Source organism: Triturus cristatus, chromosome 6, assembly GCF_964204655.1.
Source record: "Triturus cristatus chromosome 6, aTriCri1.1, whole genome shotgun sequence".
Classification (NCBI taxonomy): domain Eukaryota; kingdom Metazoa; phylum Chordata; class Amphibia; order Caudata; family Salamandridae; genus Triturus; species Triturus cristatus.
The window spans coordinates 487,722,827-487,745,706 of record NC_140589.1 but is presented as its reverse complement, the minus strand read 5'-3'; positions in this window follow the sequence as shown (position 1 = coordinate 487,745,706).

Here is a 22,880-nt window from a genome sequence, read left to right as displayed (position 1 = left end):
TTATACACGGGATGACTATGTTACAAAGAATCAGGACTACAACTCTGACGGGGACACCTCAGATACCGGCTCTGATAACTCCAATTCCAGTAGGGGAAGTGGCAGACGTTACAACAGAGGAAGGGACAACCAGAGTCAGCGTCCTTTCTACCCGAGAGGGAGGGGATGGAATGGCTATCAAGGACCACCACCATACCCCCCCTACCTGTACGGCCCACCACCCATGGGGGGTCCTTTCCCTCATTGGGTACCACCCCCACAAGAATATGATTACAACTACCAACCCCCACCTCCTTTTTTAGGGGCACGCCAGGGACCACGAAGGGGTCGGACCAGAGGGGCCTACAACGTCCATTGGTCCACACCGGAAGTAGAAACCCCTCGAGTTTCAACCAGGAGCATGACCAGCCGCACGTCCTCCCTACCATCAACCAGCCGGAAGTGAATTTGGTGGTGAATCTAACCAACCAGACACTGACATCCACACAGAATAGGTCCTTGAGAAAGTATTGGGTTTCGTCCCTACGAACCGTTTTGATAAATTCAAAACATGTACAGAAATGACCGAGTTCATTCGCAAACTGAAACTCAAGGTATTCTTCAGAGACCAACCAATAGAGATGGACAATAAGAATACAGGCCTACGTAACAAATCTACCTTCGTCCCTCCTGATTCCACACTCCCTGTAGAACTCCTGGCCTTTGAGAAGGCAGTGATGGGAGAAATATAGGGGTTTTCAGTACAAAATGACGTGACCTTCCAAAATACATCTAGGGAAGAGAAAGAGGCAATACGCCAACTGTCTATGAACCAAGACATCGTAATAAAACCCGCGGATAAGGGTGGAGCAATTGTACAACAAACAGCAGAGAACTACGACAATGAATGCAGAAAACTCCTGGAAGACCATAGGAACTATGGTATTCTTCATGATGACCCCACGGAATCAATCAGGGTCAGAATTACCTCAGTGGTGGAAGAGGCAATAGCCCACGATTGGATCTCTAAAAAAGAGGCCGAGTTCCTTATTAATAGGTGACCCAAGGTCCCCTATTTTTACACCATACCTAAGATCCATAAAAACCTTAACCATCCCCCTGGACGACCAATAGTTTCTGGGATAAACTCTATCCTGGAACCATGATCCAAATTCGCGGACGCATTCCTCCGCCCGTTCGTGCAAGCAACAAATACCTACTTACGGGACACCAAGGCAGTTTTACAACTACTGAAGGATGTTGCGTTTGATCCCACCAAGAACCTCCTCATGGGACTCGATGTGGAGAGTCTGTACACCAGCCTCACTCATGATGAAACCATGGCTATTATTGAGGAAGTATTGTTCTCCATGCGTTGGGATTACCAAACACATCGCAATTTAGTAATGGAGTGCATTTCACTGGCACTTACCAAGAACTTTTTCATGTATGCTGGTAAATTCTATGAACAAAGAAACGGGACCAGCATGGGAAGCACCTTTGCTCCTAGTCTGGCGGGCCTCTATGCCCATCATTTGGAAGAAAACCACATTTTGAATGACACTAACCCTTTCCTTCAACATATCAAAGTCTGGAAAAGGTACATCGATGATGTCCTGGTAATATGGGAAGATGATACTAATTCAACAGAATCTTTCATGTCATTGCTCAACCAACAGAATGAATTTCTCAAACTCACACATTCAACATCACGTAAGAATTTGGTATTTCTGGATCTCAATATTTACCCGGAAGAAGGTACATTGAAGACCACAACACATTTCAAGGCAACTGCGAATAACTGTCTTCTCGTGTTCAATAGTTTTCACCCTCACCATTTGAGAGAGAACCTACCTTACGGAAAATTCCTCCGCCTCCGGAGAAACTGTACCGAACTGCGAGAATTTTAAAAACAGGCTAGTGATTTATGTACCAAACTAATTAAACAAAACTATCCAGAGAAGATAATTGACAAGGCCTTGAAGAGGGCGAGAAATAACAATAGGGAAGCCCTATTAGAGGATAGATTGGACACACAAACTGAAGAGAGGCCCAAATGTGTTACTACATATAACACACATTCCAATCAGATCACAAAAATTGTGAACAAACATTGGCGCCTATTGAACAGTTGCAACCTTAACATCGCGAAACCAATGTTCGCGCACAGGAGGGGTAGGAATTTGAAAGACATGCTCGTCCGGACAAGACCAAGAAAAATACCATGGAATATACCAGAAGGTATACTACCACCAGTACAGGGACATTACCCATGCGGCAATTGTAGCACATGTCATCTTACAAGCAGAAGTACACATATCAGATTCAGAAATGGCAATGAATGGGACCAGAGAAGCTTTACCAACTGTAACAGCAAGAATGTAGTGTACCTGATCACTTGCCCTTGTTGCTTGGAGTATGTAGGCATGACTACTAGACCAGTTAAAATACGTATTGGGGAACACAGAAGCAATGTCAGATGTGGTGGGAGCACCACAAAGATGTCCAACCACTACTTAACCACAACACATGGAGTGGAGGACCTAAAGTGGACAGTAATTGAATGACTGGAAGGAGAAAATGGTCTTTTTGAGAAGGACCAACAATGGGTGTTCCGTCTGGTAACGCACATCCAGGGACTCAATGACGAGATACCGTGGAATCAGTTCCGCCTATAAATCGGAAATGCACTTGTGATTCTAGAATGACACTACTTAATTCTGATTGCATTTGAGGTTGGATGGATGGAAGACCTGTTGTATGGATGATGATAACATGAGTTCACGCACTCTCATAGATCCCTCCAATATTGAATTAACCAGTAATCCACTAACCATACCGTAGGGAATATGTGCATCTACCACTAGAGAAAATCTACTGGTGCGCTCAGGAATGGCGCACTTGAGAACCTGTTGAAACCCAAGACAATAGACTATTGTGTACTATGTGTCATGTGTCCCTGCACAGGTATTAAGGACAGTGTTCACTCAGACCCGGATTTGACAGATCCCCCTAACATAGAATAAACAGCAATCATTGGGCCAAACCATTATGACTATGTGCTTCAACATAGGAATATAGACAATAATATATGGCACTATTTGAATGACTCCCCCCTTGGCGAGTGGGCCTGGAGCACTGAGACATTGAACATTTGCATATGATTATGGTATACGTGTCTGTAATTTTTCTAAAGATACCATTCCCCTTCTTTATGGTATTTAACCTGGTCTGTTTTCTCCTCTTTTCCTTTTTTTACTGGCAATTTTCATTCTTTTAATTTTCCATTATTAGACATCGGATGGTTCATTCCTTCGTAAATACAATTAATACTACATGCGTATTTGGTCCTAGCATCGTAAAAACAAAACCATTATTTATGCCACTCATGTACTCCCTTGTGTATACCACAACCTACTATGGCGCTACCCTCTGCCCTCACATGACCTATGTCTAGACATTTCCGGTTGATTTACGGCAGAACTAGCAGTGACTTCGGCAATGCCGCAAATCTATTAATTCACACTGATCTAAACATATTTACCGCATATGCATTTTTGTGAAAACATCATTATCGACCATTACTACTTTTTTCTGTACCCTCCATAGACCTAGATCCGGACACTTCCGGTTCCGGGTCTTAAACGGCAGAGCTAGCAGGGTCTTAGGCTTACGCTACACACAGGTGCTTCCATTCAGTTTTCGCGCCATCATCCTTGTTAAAAAAACGCTAATTGAATCCATTATTTGGACCGAACCTTTTCCCCACTCAGTTAATCCAACGGAGCCGATCGGGGAGGTTGTATTCAGCAGGGCAGTGTACCCGGGAGTCGTAAGTACGGCACAACCGATAGAGAATGCTCTCTTTTTTCAAACAAGCGCACTTCGTGGATTTTTGACCAACCACTGTTAGAAATACCTTTATTTTCCTGTTCTAGATAGCCTATCAGGCACTCCAACCACCCGTTCAACAGGCTCATGACGCCTTTATTTTGCGGAATTCAAGTATGTTTACCTTTGATGTCCTACCACTAAATAACATGGAAAATAAACCTCCCGGCGAGATTCCAACGCGAGGAGGTCAGGTTTCTCATTGCGAGTGGTCGCGACCGCTCGCGATGAGAAACTACCAGTTTGCGTTGAGAAAGCTGCCGCTCGAGTAAAAATCTACTTGAGCAGCAGAAAACTACAGCTCGCACTGTGCAAGATGCCATTTTCAATGATTGCACAGTGCCGGTTGCGTGTCCGCACTGTGCAATCATTGAAAACGACATCTGGCACAGTGCGAACAAGGTACTACGCAGTTCGCGAAGTGCTACGTGTAGCTCACGTAGTGCGAACTGCACTTTGCGTAGCTTCGCGAAGTGCTACTTCACGAACTACGCCCAGGGTTACTTATAACTAGTCTTTCACGTCATTACACGCCACTGTGAGTATAGGGAGGGATCCTTAAGGTCCTGAAGAAGAAGCCTGGGGAGCTTCGAAACATGTCAGCAGACATAGGAGGCACAGCTCATTGAGGCATATACACCTCCTCCCCCCACTTTTTACAAATACCAGCTCAAAGGCATATTAAAGTTTTTTAGACCTACGAGCCAGGTATTTTTTATCTCACCTTTTCCATTCACTCCAGACCCTTCCTCTCACAACCCTACATAACACATAGTTGTCTCATAACAACAGTGCTCCCACGCACACGTAGGTCGTAGCACGCCCTGTCCCGTAGAGGGGCGGGAAGACCCCTGTGATGAAGCGTGACACCAAGGGCCCTTTTGGTGTGTGAGGTGTATTTTAACAATTAGTGTATATTCTCCACCACCGTGGGGACTTATACCTTTTTTCTGGGAGATTCTGGCATACACATTTATCTGTGGGTGGATCACTTTGTTTATTGATTAAAGCTTGGGAGGACGTATCCACCTCCACCACTCATGCAAAGTGGAACCTCTCTACTACCCATTTTGTTGTTTTTGAGTAGAGTCGAGATGATGCATACATGAGACCTCGGAAAGTGTTCTTGTTGCACTACACCATAACTTGTGCATTTGTTTCAACTTTGTTTCTCAATATCCCCTTTGTTTTTCCATCTACAATTACAGGCCGGGCCTTGCCCTATACTTGGGAAAACATTACAATGCACACTTACCTTACCAATAAATCGAGAAAAAAAATTCCAGCCGGGCAGTGGCGAGTGGCGAGTGGCGACACACCCAAGATTGATGGATGAGAGGACCAAGAGGAATGCCGAGATGCAAATCCAGTCCACATTTTTTACCAGGATAACACAGTAACAGTATCAACTTTTATCGTCTTTTAAATAATTAGAATAATTTTTTGGTCTACAATCTTTACAACAGTGTGTTCTTGTTGTTGTTTTTTTATTTTAGAAAATGTGTTAAGCGCACGAATACCCAAGGGTGTCTTGGCGCTGAGTGTTCACTAAAGATGTTCTTGAGTAGTTATTGTTTGAACAGCCAAGTTTTTATCTGTTTGCGGAAAGAGAGAAGGGAGGTAGAAGTTTTGATGTAGCGTGGAAGACTGTTCCATAGCTTAGTAGTGGTCACTATAAAGGACCTGTCGCCCCATGAGACCTTCTTAGTCCTAGGGATCTGCATAAGACCAGCAGTAGAAGATCAAAGGGATCTAACTGGATTGTAAGGGCAAAAAGCATCCTTTAAAAAGGCAGGGCCTTGGAGGTGAATTGCCTTATACGCAATGCAAAGAGCTTTAAATTTAGTTATTTTCTTCACTGGCAACCAGTGAAGCTGTTCAATGGTGCCAGAGATAGGAGTATACTTGGGGGTGGCTGTGATCAGTCTGGCCGCAGCATTCTGCACCAGCTGTAGCTTTTTTAAAACCCCTTCCTGAGCATTGACCAAGAGCGTTTTACAGTAGTCTATGCGAGATATAACTAATGCACTGACCAGGATTCTGGCCATGTTCATGGGAAGATAGAGTAGGAGTTTTTTAATCATTCTCATAGTATAAAATGATGATGATACTACTGCATTAACATGGTGCATAAAAGTAAGTTTAGTATCCAGTAAAACTCCCAAGTTTCTTGCCTTGGTCACTGGAGAAGGGGGAGGTCCCAGGACGACAGGCCACCAAGTGGGTGACCAGGCTGGGGAAAGATTGCCAAACACCATCACCTCCGTTTTGTCAGAGTTAGGCTTCAAGCAATTTGTAGACATCCAGTCACTTATTGCTAGCATTCCCTGATTAAAATTGGATGCCACTTCGTCTCCATTTTTATTAATGGCTAAGACAATCTGGGTGTCGTCAGCATAGGATGTCACCGCCAGGTGATAGATTTTTATGACTCTCGCAAAGTCCGACACATAGATGTTAAATAGTTTCGGACTTAGCGAGGATCCCTGGGGGACACCACAAGGGAGAATGAAGGGAGGTGAACTAAAACTGCCAAAGGCGACTGATTGTACTCGAGCAGTAAGAAAAGAGGAAATAAGATCCCTGGCACCATCCGTGATCCCTGCTGCTGTGACACGGTCGATCAGAATAGAATGATCGACCGTGTCAAAAGCTGCCGACAGGTCAAATGAGCACTGCAGATCCTCCACCATCAAGTGTCATGCTGATTTCATCCGTAGCCTTAATAAGCACAGTTTCTGTTCCATGTCCCTTCCGAAAATCAAATTGTGAGTTATCCAGACAGTTGTTCTGTTCTATGAAATCTGAGATTTGGGTGTTCATAATCTTTTCCACAATTTTGGCGGGAAAGGGAAGGCAAGCTATAGGGCGGTAATTAGCGACTATAGCAGGGTCTAAGGAACTCTTCTTAATGAGAGGTTTGATAGTCGCTTTTTTCCAGATGGATGGGAAGATATGAGATGAAAACATGGCATCAAAAATTTCTGTAAGTTTTGGACCTATGATATGTAGAAAATTTTTGAGAATAGGAGGAGGGCATGGATCTTCCGGTGAGCCAGTGTTCGTGGTACAGATAAGATGAGATACCATTTCAGGCAAAACCTGAGTAAATACCTGAAAGGAGCGAAGGGGAACAGAGTGGGGCAAATTGGGACATGTCTGAGCAAGGGACTTATAATCATTAGGGGTGGGAGACGAGAGTTCAATGCTAGTTGTGTGAGCCTTGAATTGAGTAAAGATGTCCGTCACTTTCTTTTGAAAGTGATTTGCCAAGGAGTCACAGAGCTCTTGCGTAGCTATGATGGGGGCAGTTGTCGCTTGACCAGAGAGACGGGTTACTACCTGGAACAGTTGTTTATTGGAGTCATGTGTAAGATTGATTTGGGTACTATAAAATTTGCTTTTTTCCATGATGATAAGTTGCTTGTAATTAAGGATCATGGCTTTGTAACAGGATTTTTGCTGAGGGTCATAGTCTCGTCTCCATCTATGTTCCTGACGTCTACATTTTTGCTTTTCTTGTCTGAGAGCATCATTATACCAAGGTGCAGATCTAGAAGCCCTGTTAATAGATTGTTTCTTTAAAGGAACGGTCATATTAACTGTGTTTTGTATCCAATTGGTGTAATTATTAGCTCCTAGTTCAGGGTCAGTCACAGTGGGTGGCAAAGACATTAGTAATAAAGACTGAGAAGCAGACATATCAATACTTTTCCACGCTCTAAATTGATTAGTGGGTGGGGAGTTTTTAGCCAGGGGGGAAGAAGATTTTAGAAGAAAATCAAAAATAATGGCCGAGTGATCGGTCCAAGCGAGGGGGAGAACATCCTTCATCTTAAGTGATGTATTATTAGAAAAAAGACCATCCAGAAGGTGGCCCGCAGTATGCGTGGATCCGGTAACTAATTGAGGGAGTCTTATTGAGTCCAGTTCAAGTAGAAGAGCTACAGTGTCAGGATTATCCAGCAACTCAAGGTGAACGTTGAAATCACCCAGAATGGTGTACTGGTTTTCACAAGCCAGTGGTTCTAATGAAATAGGTAAATTAGCAAGAAATAAATTGCGAGGTCCCGGAGGGCGATAAATAAGTGTACCTTTGAAAGGGGGGGCATGAGCAATGGAAATTGTGAAAGAGATGGCTTCACAACTTGTAATAGGAACGGCCTCCATTCGCACTATTAGATTACTACGATATATAATGGCTAATCCACCTCCTTTTTTTGGATGTGGTCTATCTAATCTAGTATTCGAAAATCCTTCGGGGTTGCAGTGACAAAGTCAGATCCACAAGAAGGATCGCCCCAAGTTTCAGTAATGAACAGGAGATCAAGATTGTTGTCCGTAATAAAAAGAGAAATTTCATATTTGTGCTTGGGCAGGGAACGTACGTTTATTAATGCTGCCGCACATGATTTAGACAATATCTTATTCTTACGAATGATGCTTGTTGGTAGGCGACGTTAGTTGTTAATGACAAAGAAGCAACTAGGACAAGTATAAGGAAGAGAGTATGGCTGATTGGCCAATTCGAGACGCTGGCAGTGATGAGATGAGATATTCAATGAATGTAGTAAGTTGGAATCATACGTTAGTATTATCTCTGAACCAACATTCGAAAAACTGGCAGGGAGGGTGGCCCTAGGCTCGGTCCAGGCGCAGACGGGCGCAGACGGGCTTGCCTTAGGCGCGCCCGCTGCACGGCCGAGAGATGCACATGGTATATCGGGAGAGGAGGCGAGGGGGCGTGGCCAGATGCAGTGGGCGTCACCTGGTCTGCCGAGATGGCGGCAAGTTCGAAGCCTGTAGCAGTGCTCAAATCAGCTGCGCGGGGATGCCCGTGTGAGGTAAGGGGGCGCAGAGCGGGGGATTACAATCAGCAAATCACAACAATATTGTTAAAAGTTAAAAGGAATTAAAACAAAGTGCAAACGTGCTCCCGGCTGTGATAATTATTATCATCATTAGGTTTGCTCTCTGTTTACGATTCTTCCCTACCAATATTTAAAATTTCTATTTGCTATCTGTAAAAGTATTAAGGCCGGAACAACAGAACATGAAGTGTATGTAATCCGGGTCTCTCATCATCATGTATGCATTTCCTTTTTCTCCCTTAACATATGGATATGGTAGTCTTCAAAGATTGTCGTTTGTTTGTCCATGCATACTGTTTTTTACTGTCAAACCTTTCCCAAAACCCCCTTCCCATCCATTCAACAAACCCTAACCCACTTCCCCCGGGCTGTGTGACTTATTGTCGAGGTGTGACTAAATTAAATGTTCACCAATACTTAATCACACACTTGCTGGGGCGAATGTGGCGAAAGCAACAGTACTTCAATTTCAAGGCAGAGCGATGATCTTCTTCTGCCTGCCCACCCATGAGTAGGATATTTTAGAGGTTTTTTTATTTAACAAAGGAACATATACCTCAGCATTAATTGCCGGCATTGATTGGATTTGTTTGTTGTCATTCCTCATACACAGCACTAACTGTTAGGCTTTAGGCCTAGTCAAGTGACTCGACACAACTATAGTTTGTAACTCTGTCTAGTAGGCTATCCCAACCATTATGTTTTGTTGTACAATATTTTAGCATATTATTGTTGCTCAGTAAATTCTGTACTGTACTTCATTCAACTACTCCTCTAACAGTCTCTCAAAGGCGATTGACTGTCTCCTTTTCTTTTTTTGCAAATGCTGCTGCCCTGCCATTGTCTACTACTACTATACTACCACCACCACCCCAATCATGGCATGTTAGAAAAAGGAAACCATCTTCACCATGCAGCCATTGCTGTGCCTAAGTTAAACATCAAGCACAGGTAAGAGAGAAGTTTGGGGAGGCAGAATTAATAATGGATATGTTTCCAATTAATTCAATTTCACACACCCCTTTGAGTCCAGATAAAGAATGCATAGACTAGAGGAGAAACTGAAAGTACTAGTAGGACAAGTCAATCAGTGAGGGGTGTCGCATCTATCTGTTTGTGTCTTACACAGTCAGCCAATTATTTAAATCAAACACTGGCTATGGGCGGCGCTGCACCAGCAAGGAAACAGTGTTATGCAAAACAGTAACCCCACCTACAAAACATTAACAACATTGCATGTAACGTAGAAAATATATTTAATTTACCCTAACAAAAATAAACTAAAGACCCACAAAAGCTGACCCACCCCCCTCCCTAACCCCAACCAATGTCCGTAGGAAAGTCCAGGAGAAAATAGTAGTCCGAAAAGCAAAAACCCAATGCCCAAACCAGTTCCCACCCACCCAAACAAGAATTAAAAAAGGGGCAGAAGACAGGGACAAAGGTGTGGGGCAGGACTAAAGAACGATACGCATCTGCTCCTCTAAACGGGCGACACGGAGTCTGAGGGCGCTGCAGTTGCAGCCACAGTGGGGGGGGCACCAGAGATGGCATTGCAGTGGTGGCGGGCAGCCGACAGATGGTGGCGCCGTACCACTGGAGGGCGGTGGCTGGGGCCCGGGGCACTGGAGGAGGCTTTAAGTGCTGCTGCAGTCTCCTCCTCCTCCTCTGCCAAGACCACCATCCGCCGGTATTCACGCTGGATTGCCTCCAGCTTCCGGTGCCGTGCCTTGGCGTTCAACTCCTTACGATTGAGTTTAGGAGTAGCTGTGTATCAAAAAGAAAAAAACAAGACAATTGTAAAATATACTCTTAGAAAAACAGTAAGACAAGTTAATTATTTATACACATAGTGGCATGGTAGAGTAGCATTATAAAGCACGCCACAGTAGTACACAACATTTTAAATCTCGCCCGTCCTTCTTCCTTCCACCCGTCTTTCACTTTTTAGTTGAACAGTGCACCAGGTGCTCTTCTCCATAAAACTTTCAAAGCGAAGTTGAAATCAGATAGATGAGGCCATTGGTTACTCAATACTCCTGCTCCTATGCCAATTAAAGGGATTCTTGTCTTCTAGTTCACTCTTGAAATGTTCACAACAACTCATACTTACTTAGGACTTCGGATGGCGGGCGGACTTTGTCTGTTCTGCCATCTGGGACAGGCGGGAAAGAAAAGGTAATAAAATTAAAGAAGTAAAGGAAATAAATAACAGGCAATAGAAAGAGTGAAAAAGTAGCTAAAAACCAAAAATATAGAAGCAGGAAAATAGTTAGAGAAATAATAAATAAGAAAGATCAACAAAAGTGGCTTTAAACTAAGGATTGAAAAGATGCAGGGAGGATTCAAAATCAGGCCCCAGAACCATGCAATAGAGTGAAAAACAGGAGGGCCGCGCCCATTGCGACCACGTGTGCAAGTTCGAGCAATATTTTCTCCCTGAGCAAGCAAAAAGCAACGCGATCAAGTAAAAGCGTTCGCGAACAGGAAATATCTACCGCAAACGGGCGCGAACATGCATTGCGCAATCCGGAACAGGAATTAAGCATCGCGAGAGGGCGGGACAAGTGAAAACAAGATGGCCGTGCCCGTGAGCAACCGCATGGGTAAGTTGGCGAGCCATTATCAGGCAAAAACTGCCGCGAACAGACGGGAAAAAAACTTCTGTGTCTTCGCAATATTTGTTTGCAGAGATTTTCAGCATTTTCGCGATAGTTTGCGAAAGTGAATTTCGCAAATTCCGCCATGATGATGATGACCACAGTGACATATATCTTCACAGTCACTCAGTAGGATCGGAGATGATTGATAGAATAAGTCAGGGCATAAAAGGTAAACAACAAGTCAACAACAACCACACCAGACCTATATGTCTGTGTAGTTGTCGAGTCAGGTGTAGTGGTATGACTGACAGCGGTGCATTGATTTAGTCACTTAATTTGTAAAATGCTATGTTGCTGTATATGTGCTTTGTCTGCCTCTGTCAAAAAATGTACGCTAAATGGAGGATGGGTCACGGGTACCGTAGGCCTGCTCTGTCCTGTTGTTGTTGTATGTTAATGCTGGAAGCAGAGTAGACATGATGTATCCTATCCATGCTGCCACTGAAAGTGTTCTTGTTGCACTCCACTGTAATTTATGCATTTATTTTCTCCTTTGTTTTTCAGTATCCCTTTTGTTTTTCCATCTACAATTACAGGCTGGACCTTACCATGTGCTAAACTGGGAAAAACAACTCACACTTACCTTACCAATCCACATCTGCCAGACAGGCTGTGGCGTCACACAAGATTGATGGACGGAGTGTCAATGGAAGGGAGGAGCAAGAGGAATGCCTAGATGCAACTCCCCAATTTGATCAGGATAACAACATAGAGTGACAGTATCAACATTCATCATATTTTAAATAATTTGATTCATTTTTTGTGTGTTGTTGTTATTATGTTTTCTCGCTGCTTATAATTCATCCCTAGAGCTATTTTTTAATTATCTTTGCTATCTTTAAAAGTAAGCCTGTTACAACAGAATAGAAACTGTATGTAATTTGGGTCTCTCTAAGGGCAGACAGGCAAGGCACAATGTATATATACTGCTGCCCTGTACTGTGTAATTGTCTTGTAGAAGTTAGTAAGTACTACTTATCATTAACCATCAAGTTATCAATATCATCATGCATGCATTTCCTTTTTCTCCCTTAACAGATTTATAGAAATGGTAGTCTGCCAAGATTGTGTTTTGTTGTTTGTCCATGCGTAGTGTTTTTTCTTTGTCAAACCTTTCCCCAAACCCCCCTTCCCAACCATTCATCAAATCCTAACCCTTCCCCCAGGCTGTGTGATTTATTGAGGTGTGACTAAATTAAATGTACACCAATAATTGATTACACGCTTGCTGGGGGCAATGTGGCGAAAGCAACACTAATTCAATTACAAGGCAGGGTGAGGATATTCTTCTGCTTGTCCACCCATGCTCAGTATATTTAAATTGCGAGTCAATTTTCCAAAGGAACCTAATCCATCATAATTAATTTCTGGCATCGATTGGATTCATCAACATCCCCCTACACAGCACTAAAGGTTATGCTAGCTTCGAGTGACTCGACACAACTACAGTTTCTAACATGTTGTACTAGGCTCTCCCGCCACCATAATGTTTTATTTACTTCGTTCTACTACTCCTCCCAGAGTCTCTCTCAGACGACTGACTGTCTCCTTTTCTTTTTTTTCAAATGCTACTGGCAGTGTCTACTACAACCACCACAACCATGGTATCTCCATTCTCTTGGGAAACCCTGAAACCATCATTGTCATGCAGCCATCGCTGTGCCTAACTTAAACATCAATCAAAGGTCAGAAAATAAGTTTTGGGGAGGTATAACAATGGACTAGGAGGAGAGACTGACAGTACTAGTAGGACAAGTCACTTAAATCAAACATTAGCTGAGGCCCTGCAGCAGCGAGGAAGAAAACCATGTGACATAAAACAGTAAACCCCCACAAAACATTAACAACGCCTGCTATGTTTAAGTATAAATAATATAATTTAATTCCCTAACAAAAATAAACTAAGTAAAAAAAAACACAACACCCGACCCGCCCCTCTTCCTAATCCCAAACAATGTCCAAAACGATAAAGTCCAATGGTAACCAATCCAATGTCCAAAATGTCCAAAGCCCAACACCCAATTCCCACCCACCAAAAAAAGGATTAAAAAAGGGGAAATCAAACAGGGTCTTTATTAGCGACAGGCTCTTCGGTTTTCCCTCTACAGGACCTTGAACCTCTTGTTCAGCTCCTCTACCTCCTCCTCTAGTCGCACATTCCGGAGGAGCATGCGGCGCGCATATGCCCTGCAGTTGCATCCACAGGGGGTGCAGCAGTGCTAGATGTTGAAGCGCGGCAGCGGGCGGCTGCCTGACCATGGTGCTGTACCACTGGAGGGCCTGGCCGGGGCCCGGGACATTAGAGGAGACTGCAGCTGCTGCCGCCTCCTCCTCCGCCAGAACCACCAGCCGCCGGTATTCATTAAAGATAGCTTCCAGCTTTTGGTGCTGGGCCTTGGCTGCCAACACCTTTCTGGTTGGTTTTGCTTGGGAAGGAGGAGCTATATCACGTAAGAAAAAAAGACTATTAACAATACTCTTAGCAAAACAGTAACACAAAATTAATTCAACACATAGTGGCAGAGTAGCACTAGCAAGCACAGTACATAACATTTGTGGTATGTATCTGTCCTCCCACTTCCTCGGCCTCTAACATTTGTTGGAGTTTCTGGCATTATACAAGCACTATGAACTCAAGTACACAGTACACCAGTCTTCTTCTTCTCTCTTGTTTAGCAAAATTACATAACCTTGGCATTCCAGCTCAGTCAGCTTGTGCCCAAGACAAACATACTCGAGTCATTACGCAGACTCACGTTAGTTTTATTTACTACTGCCTGCAGGTGGGTAAGCTAGTATTTTTCTATTAACGGATGGCACTGGCCATACTCTCTCTGTTACATCAAGGGCAACTGCTCAATTTCACTTTCAACCTGCCCTGACTACTGCAAAAAGGCAGATGATATCTGATCCAATGATCATTGCTTATATATGGGACGACATGAGGTACTTTGTTTTGATTGATTGTGTAACCAGCCGATAGGCCACCCATGGCAGGCTGGCTGACACAGTCGAAAATAAATTAACATAGGTAGGGAGTGGTCCTCTGAGTCAGAGGAAAGCGCTTGATAATGATAACTACACTACATGCATACACAATATATATACATATGCTGTGCTTGCAAACTACTGTGAGTCAAGGGAGTATTCTGAAAATACAATTTATATTCTCCTCGGCTTTGCTACTCTGGCGCGGTCTCTTTTACATTCTCTTCAAACTAATACTCTTCATCCAGTGACAGTCTCTACCTATGCTATCTATGATGAATACATCCAGGCATCCATCCATTCAAAGTAAACGTCTATCATTCTTCTTAATCTCTTAACAAACCTTAGTTTGTTTCACCAACCACAAACATTTATTCTTTTTTTTAAACCACCAACCATGCATCCTTCCTTGCTTGCCTTTGAGTTTGACCCAGACACCACTAACGCTTCTTGCTATCCACCTATTCAGTTTCACCCACCCAGGCAGGCATATTTTCTTTCACCTTCCACCCATCCTTCAACCATCCATGCATCTGATTCCTATCAGCCACCTATGCATGCTTCCCAGGTATCCTTCTCTGCCAGTCATATTACATCTCACCTGTCCTTCCTCCTTCCACCCTTCTTTCCTTTTTCGTTCAACAAATCCATCAAGGTCTTCTGAACTGACTTTTAGTCTTCTCCATAAAACTTTCACAGCTGAGTTGAAATCAGATAGAAGAGTTCATTGGTTACTCAACTCCCGCCGCTAATGCTATTGCAAATGCTAAGTAAAGGGTGTCTTCTTCAACCGTTGATCACTATAACTTCATACTTACTAAGTCACAACAGTGCAGTGAGTGTACACCCTTGCAGCGAGTGTAATGTCAATAAGTAAGGAATATAACTTACCACTGCCCGCCACTGCTGCTTGCTCACCTCCTGTAGCTCCTGCAGGTGACGCATCTCCTGCTCCCTCCGAAATGGCCACGTCACCATCGACGCAGGCCCTGGAACTGGTGGTCGGTAGTACGCTTAGAAAAAACATTACACATTTTTTAGATGCCAAATACACCTCCCCCTATTTATTCTTTTTCACTAGCAAGATTGAAAAAAAAGTTAATACATACATGTACAACATATATCACTAGTGCAAATCGGGTACTAGAGTAGAGTAGACACTACTAGTGTTATATGGTCCCTAGGGTCATTCTAGTCTACTCTTTGCTAAGTTTGCCTGAGCCATGTAACCATTTTAGCTTTGTGTATTTTGCGCACGTTACCTCGCAGCTCGTTGTGTAAGACACATTGGAGCCCATATGAGCTCATACTGCTTCTGTCTGAGCGCTGCCTACAAGAGGTCGAAAAACAAGCCACTTTGTTATGGAGTTCTGGTCAGTCCGTATTGCTTAGCCATAACAAGCTACACTTTTTGGCATGACTGAGAAATGCTTGCATTATACTGTGTAACGTGCACCACTTTTCTCATAACAGGCAGAAGATTCCCTTCTACGAACCAGAGCTTTGCAGAGCTTACGATATAACCAGTACTTCTAGGTTCTACGGTGAGGGGTTCCCCAGAATTCTCTCAGAGATCTTTTGTCTTCTATGGACTTGTAGTTGTAGCAATGTTTATTGTTTTAATCTTATGCATTTTGCTGTTTGTGCTGGCTTGTATTACTATACTGCATTGTAGAACAACATACAGAGCTTGTTAGTTAAAAATAAACCTTTCGAACTTACATAGACTCTGGTCTTTGGTGTGGACTTCCACGAGTGAGTGAGTGAAAGGATGTGCATTGCTCCCGCGACTCTGAGATGTCAGGAGTGTTATGTTCTGGGTTGCCTAATCATTGGGCATCTTCGGGGGGGGTTCGGGGACCTAATGAGGCACTATAGCTAGTTGGTCAGGGGATTGTGTGGGTTCAACTTCTGACTGAGGTGTGAGGAAGGTCCAACCTCCTATTTTCTTGTGCATAGTTCTGTATGTGTAGAATCCCTACAAAAGTAGTAGCATGTACTATCCTATCAAAAATAGTAAAATATCTGGTTGGGCATTTTGTTGGTGGGAATTGTAGAAAAGCCTCAAGATTAAGAAGTCTAGAAGAGGACAACCGAAAGGACTGGAATCAGTGGCTAGAGCTATTGGTGAATCTGAGTTTTATTTAAAATATTTTAAATAAAGAGTGGCCAACTGGGCAAGCTTAGTTACAGACAGACTAATAGTAGTAGTACAGGGAGTCATAGCAGAGGCAGTTACAGGCAGCGATAACAAGAATTTAGAAACAGATAGTCTAGATCGAAGAAGATTTTGTAAAAAATAGAATTAGGAAACAGAAATAATAGTGCGGAAAAAATAAGGTGCAGTAAAAATTCAGGGGATACCTAATATCTAAAGGTGAAATGAAAGATAAAAGTGGTTGACCACTTTTATCTTTCACTTCACCTTTAGATACCTCAGGCCAATCTAACCTCGCATGGTATCCCCTGAATTTTTAACATTGTCCAGTTGCTCCAGAATAAAGAGTTTTATCCACAGAGAGTTAAAACTGGCCAATTTTTAAACCACTTCTTTTCACTTGCACACAACAAAAGAAATTACAAGCTCCACTGTAATCAGGTGTCGCAGCACACCCGTATGGCATTCGGCTATCCGGGTGGGACCCCGATGATGAAGCATGTCACCAACTAGGTTGGTGAGTGAGGGGTCTTCTTGTGTTGCACCTCTCTCTTTATTATGGAGGCATTGAGGTACCTCCAGGGTGTACTCCTCCTATTGTTTGGCTATATTGATTAAGGGGACCAGGAGTATTCCCATGCAGAAAACTCTTTCTCTCTCATTGTTTTTTCCTGACCCTACAGTGCACCAGGGGTGCCCAGGGCCTGTAAACCAAATGCTGCTAGTGGGCATGCAGCACTGGTTGTGCCACCCACAGAAGCAGCCTGTAAAAGTGTGTCTAAGGTCTGCCATTGCAGAGCCTACATGCAGTCTGGAACTGTCATGCTGACTGGGCAAAGGCACCCACTTGCCAGTCCCTAAACCTTCCCTTTTCTTCATATAATACACACCTATGGTAGGCCATAGGGCAGGGTGCATTGTAAGGATAAGGTAGGACATGCCCTGGTGTGTGAGGCATGATCTAATAGTGAATTACAGACATTTTCGTTTTTCACTATTGCAAGGCTACCTGTTCTCCATAGGCCAGAATGGGCAGTTTGGTTATTACATCTTATAATCCTAACTGACTCAGGAAACATGGTAGAAATTCGAATTTAGTATGCCTGAACTCATAATGATGAAATACATCTTTTAGTGAAGTTGGTTTTAACATTCTGTGTTTGAAAATACCACTTTTAGAAAGTGTCTAACCATTCAAACCTGCATCTGCTAGGCTGTGTATTGCTTGTCTGGAGTTTGAGTGACAGGGCTGGGGAATTCCAGGAGACAGGTTGAGGTAGCCCAGTGGTGAATAGAGAGATCTGCATCTAGATGGGAGGGAGGAGTTGCACCTGGGACCTGAATAGGGATGTGCCTTCCCTCCACAATGCTGGCTCCACCCCCTGTGGTGCGTCTGATGTCTCTGCCCTGCACTCTGAAAGGAAAGAAGGAGTCGGGTAAACAAAGTGCTCCAGGACTGACCAGAACCGGTTTGAACAAGGCAAAGGCCCCTCTGCCCTCAGAGGACAAAGGATTTTGGGGTATAAATATTGGGACCCTGACTGACCCCAAGAATTTAGATCACTTTGGGAAAACAGGAAGAAACCTCTGCCGAGGAGAGGAACCAAGAAGAAACTGAGGAGAGACTATGCCTGAAACTGGGGGATTGGCCTGCAGGGGTTGCCTACTGCCAAAGAGAGGAGAAAGGAACTTTGTGTGTACTTTTGCTTAACTTGTGAAGGATCTCCAAGGGCTTGGAAAAGAGCTTGCCTCCTTCTGAAGTCTCAGGAACAACAGACTCACCAGAGTTCTTTGGAAGTGCCTGCTGCTGTGTTGGGGCCTTGTGAGGGACTGCGTGTCGCAAGGAGCTGGAAGTGCGACTCAAGAAGGAGAAGCGTGCCGCCGTCGGAGCTGTTGTCGTTGCATCGCGTAAAGGGATGTCACCGCTGCAGTTGTCACATCGAGCGGAAGCGTCTCGCATTTCCGAAGAAGTGTCTTGCAATGCCAAAGAAGCGTGTCGCCATCGCAGCCATCATTGCTGACGCATTGCACCGCATCAAGAGAAGAGTCTCACATCGAGGAAGAAGCGTGTCGCCGTCGCTTCCGTCGCATCTTTGACGACACCGCTGTAGCTGTCGCATTTCACCGCATCAAGAAAAGCACCTTGCATCCACGGAGAAGCGTGCCGCCGTCGGAGCCGCTGTCATCGCATCGCGTAAAGGGGTGTCGCTGCTGTAGCTGACACATCGAATCAAGTCTTCTCGCAACATCGGAGAAGCGTGCCACATCTGGAAGATCTTCACGTCTTTATTTCTTTGCACCAAACTTTCATCGCATCAACATCGCCTTTCGTTGCCCTGTGTGTCGCATCTACAGGTACATTGACTTAAAGTGTCGCATTTAAGAACTAAAGAGAACTAAGCTAAATTCTACCATCTAAAGTAACAGTATTGTGGATTTTTGTCGTTTATGGTCTTGTGGTAAATTTATATAAATAATACTTATTTTTGATATAAAACCTGTGTGGTGTCCATCTGTAGTGTTGTCACTTGATTACTGTATGTGTTCACAAATGCTTTACACACTGCCTCTGAGATAAGCCTGCCTGCTCATGCCAGGCTACCAAGGGGGTGATCAGGGGTTATTTTAGGATTGTACCCCTTTACCCTGACTAGAGGCGAGGGTCCCTATTTGTCACAAGGGCATACCTGTGCCAACTAGAGACCCCCAAGTCTAACACCGGGCATGTTGGTTTGGTATAAATAAGACCACAAATTCTACACCTTTCAAGGACCAACCGACCAAGATATAGAAACTCCTAACATGTAAGACCGACCACGTGTTATATGTGCTGGAGTGCTCTTGTGAACTACGATATGTAGGTAGCACAAAACTACAAGTTCACAAGAGGATTCTCCAGTACATAAGAGCAGTTACCAACTTTGACTCGACATACCAGTGGCATGGCATTTTAAGGAAGTACATGGCAACAGTCTGGACCATTTCAAATACTATGTGGTGGATTCAGTCCATTGTATGAGACGAGGCAGCAATAGAGAGGCTGCATTGAGGCGACTAGAGACCCACTACATACTGGAGCTCGATACCAAAAGCCCACAAGGGCTAAATGCTAGTAAAGACCTATACACTGGCTATAACAAGCCATTGAGTGGCACATAGATATATTGGAATCCTTACACATTGACAGTGGAATTTAGAAACATACACAAGTACCCTAGGCTTGTGAATGCTTTTATATCACCCTAGTAACTGAGCATACATTAGACATACATAATCGAACATCTGCACTGCACTTCCCCCTTTTCTTTCTTCTTTTTCTTTTAATTAGGAACAGGCAGTTCCCTTTAGAATAGTAGGTGGCACTGGGTTGGGAAGATTCAAACTTTAGCACTAGCACTTTAATTATGCATTTTATCAGCAGCAGCAATGTAAGCCCACTGGGGCAGTAATATGCAATATTAGCATTTTGGTTAACAGAATACCCCATATGCTAATTGTTGACAAAACAGGTGTGCACAGAAATGCAACTAGGTGGAGAATACACCTTGGTTTAGTATTTCGTCATCCAAAATTGTTTACATTGCAAAGGTACTGTATTATTTATTAACAAATACAATTTTACCTGAGGTTTTTAAACATACAAACTACATGATTGCACAAACTAAATGTAGTTAATTAATACCATGCTGCTCTGATTTGAGGTATTCTGAGGTTGGATACACGTTTTTGCACAATATTAACTATGCACTTGTCACATTATGCACCTTAGTAACAGCAGCAAAGCGAGCCCATTGGGGCAACAGTAGGCAACCTTAGCATCTTGAATGATAAATTCTCCACATGCCAACTGTTGATAAACCGTTTTTTCACAGAAAAGCAATATGGTGCAAAACACAATAAGGCTTGCTATATGGTCATCTAATAATGTTTAAAATCAAATGTACTGTAATGTGTACCTAATTTTAAAAAAGTATTAATGCCTGATATTGAAATAGGCAAATTAGACAAATACGCAAAGTAAACAGATGTAATTATTACCACACTGCTATGTATGTAACAAGCCTGAGAATTGAGGCAAGTCTTTCTTCAGTGTTCACCAAGCACTTGTCACTTTAAATGGGAGAGCGTTTCATAGCCGTGTCATGTGATCAAGGCCTGCGAAGGCCAAAACGTGCAACGGCGGAAAGCTGAAAATAAAACTTTATGCACCAGTAAAAGTGGTGTCCAATCCTGTTTTCTTCCGATTTGCAAGAGGACACGTAAATTCAGGAGTCAAGTGATATATATATATATAGGCTCTGACTTCCTTGGGACGAGTTTCACTGATTGCTCTCCCAGTCGGTCCTTGCTCCCAGCGTCAGACAATTTGTTGGTAATTCCCAGATTCCGATATGCAAATGTGGGAGGCCGTAGTTTTGTGCTTGTTGCATCTAGGCCATGGAATGCTCTTCCTTTACACATTGAAACCCTGCCCAATCTATTGGCCCCGGGGAAGGCTTTAAAACCATTGTTCTTCTCTTCCTGTAAAATTATCTTCCTTTGCTTCTCTCTAGCTTTTGTTTACACAGCTAGTTCCAAGATGCCCTTTTTAGGTATATGACCACTTTATAAGATTTTTTTTAACATACTATATATATATATATATATATATATATATATATATATATATATATATATATATATATATATATATATATATATATATATATATATATATATATATATATATATATATATATATATATATATATATATATATATATATTACCTACTGGCAGTCGCCAGTAGGTAGTTATAGTTAGGACCTATTTTCCATAGGAAATCCGCAACATTCTATTTGGAATAACGTTGGCGCCGATTGACGAATCTTTGCGAAAATGTCCAAACTTTTGGCCAGCTCTGGTCTGCTCCTATCCTGAATATTTCACGGTGATTCGTCAAGTGAGGGCCGAGAAAAGAGGGGGGTCCCAAAACGCGTTTTCCCCATGCATTTTCCCATAGGACCTGTTGACGCAGCTACAGCCCGAACTGCTGAACAGAATTACACCAAATTTGGCAAAAAGGTAGTCCTCAGTTCAGACTTGTGCCTTTTGCTTAAATGGTGTAAATCCGTTCAGTAGTTCCTGAGAAAGGTTGAGTTAAAAAGATAGATATATCTGGGTGGAGTCTAACCACACATCTCATCGTGAGATCTGATTGGCTGTCAGTACTTCATCCAAGAAGGGTTGGCAGCCATCTTGGGACCAATATACATGATAGCACCTCATTAAAAAGCATTGCAGTTAATAGAAGGTTTTAAGACTTTAGTTACATTAGAAATCATTTGTTGATGGTACCATACTCATTTTAGGAATTTTGGTATGTTCTAAGGTGACTTTACCAAGTGAAAAAGCCTTCTGCTGTGATATCATGAATCATGTTTGAGAGAAACCTATTTTCTCATGCTTTTCCCACAGAGGTTTGGAAGGTGATCTATAAGCTAAACTGAGAGCATATTTTCTGTAAATTCACATTATCTTTCTCAGTCATGTGAGAATGAAGTCTGACATTCTCAGTAAAACATGTACATCCAACAAGGGCAGAGACTGTCAGTTGATTCCTTTGTGTTCTACCGCAGCTTCCCAGAGTATTCTAAAGAACAACTAGAGTGCTAACAGTCCTACTTATGCCAAACGTATTGCAAACCTGAAGCCATCTTGATTGGAATAAAGTGGTAACTCTTAAAACATTTAATTTAAAAAGGAACAAAATGAGGGGGTTCATTTTGCCATAGAAAGTATGATTAGTGCTGCAGAAAGAAAAATTAGGGCACATTTTGAGTGACTTCTCAAATCCTCTTCTATTTCATAAAAAAATTCTGACATGAAGACTGAAACATGCACTTTCAATACCAGCAGCAGACTTCCCTGGTGAGCAGTAGCTTTACTACAGTGATCTAATAAGCAACTAGAGTGCTAACATTCTGAATTTATGGCAAATGTGTGACACATCTGAATGCCTTCTTGATGGAACCAAAGTAAAAAATTGAAAGTATTTCCTACTGAGGAGGCAGCAGTAAATGAGGAAATTAGGAAACTTCATAACAAATAAACCTCCCAAGATGGCCACCAGAGACAAAAGAGCCCAAATGTAGCCCAAATATCACCCAGATGTAGCCCAAGTTAAGCCCAATGACAGAATGTCCCAGAGTGTTCTAACGAACAACTAGAGCGCTAACAGTCTTACCTATGACAAAAGTATGGCACACCTGAAGCCATCTTGATTGGAATAAAGTGGTAACGCTTAAAACATTTAATTTACAAAGGAACACAATGAGGGGGTTCATTTTGC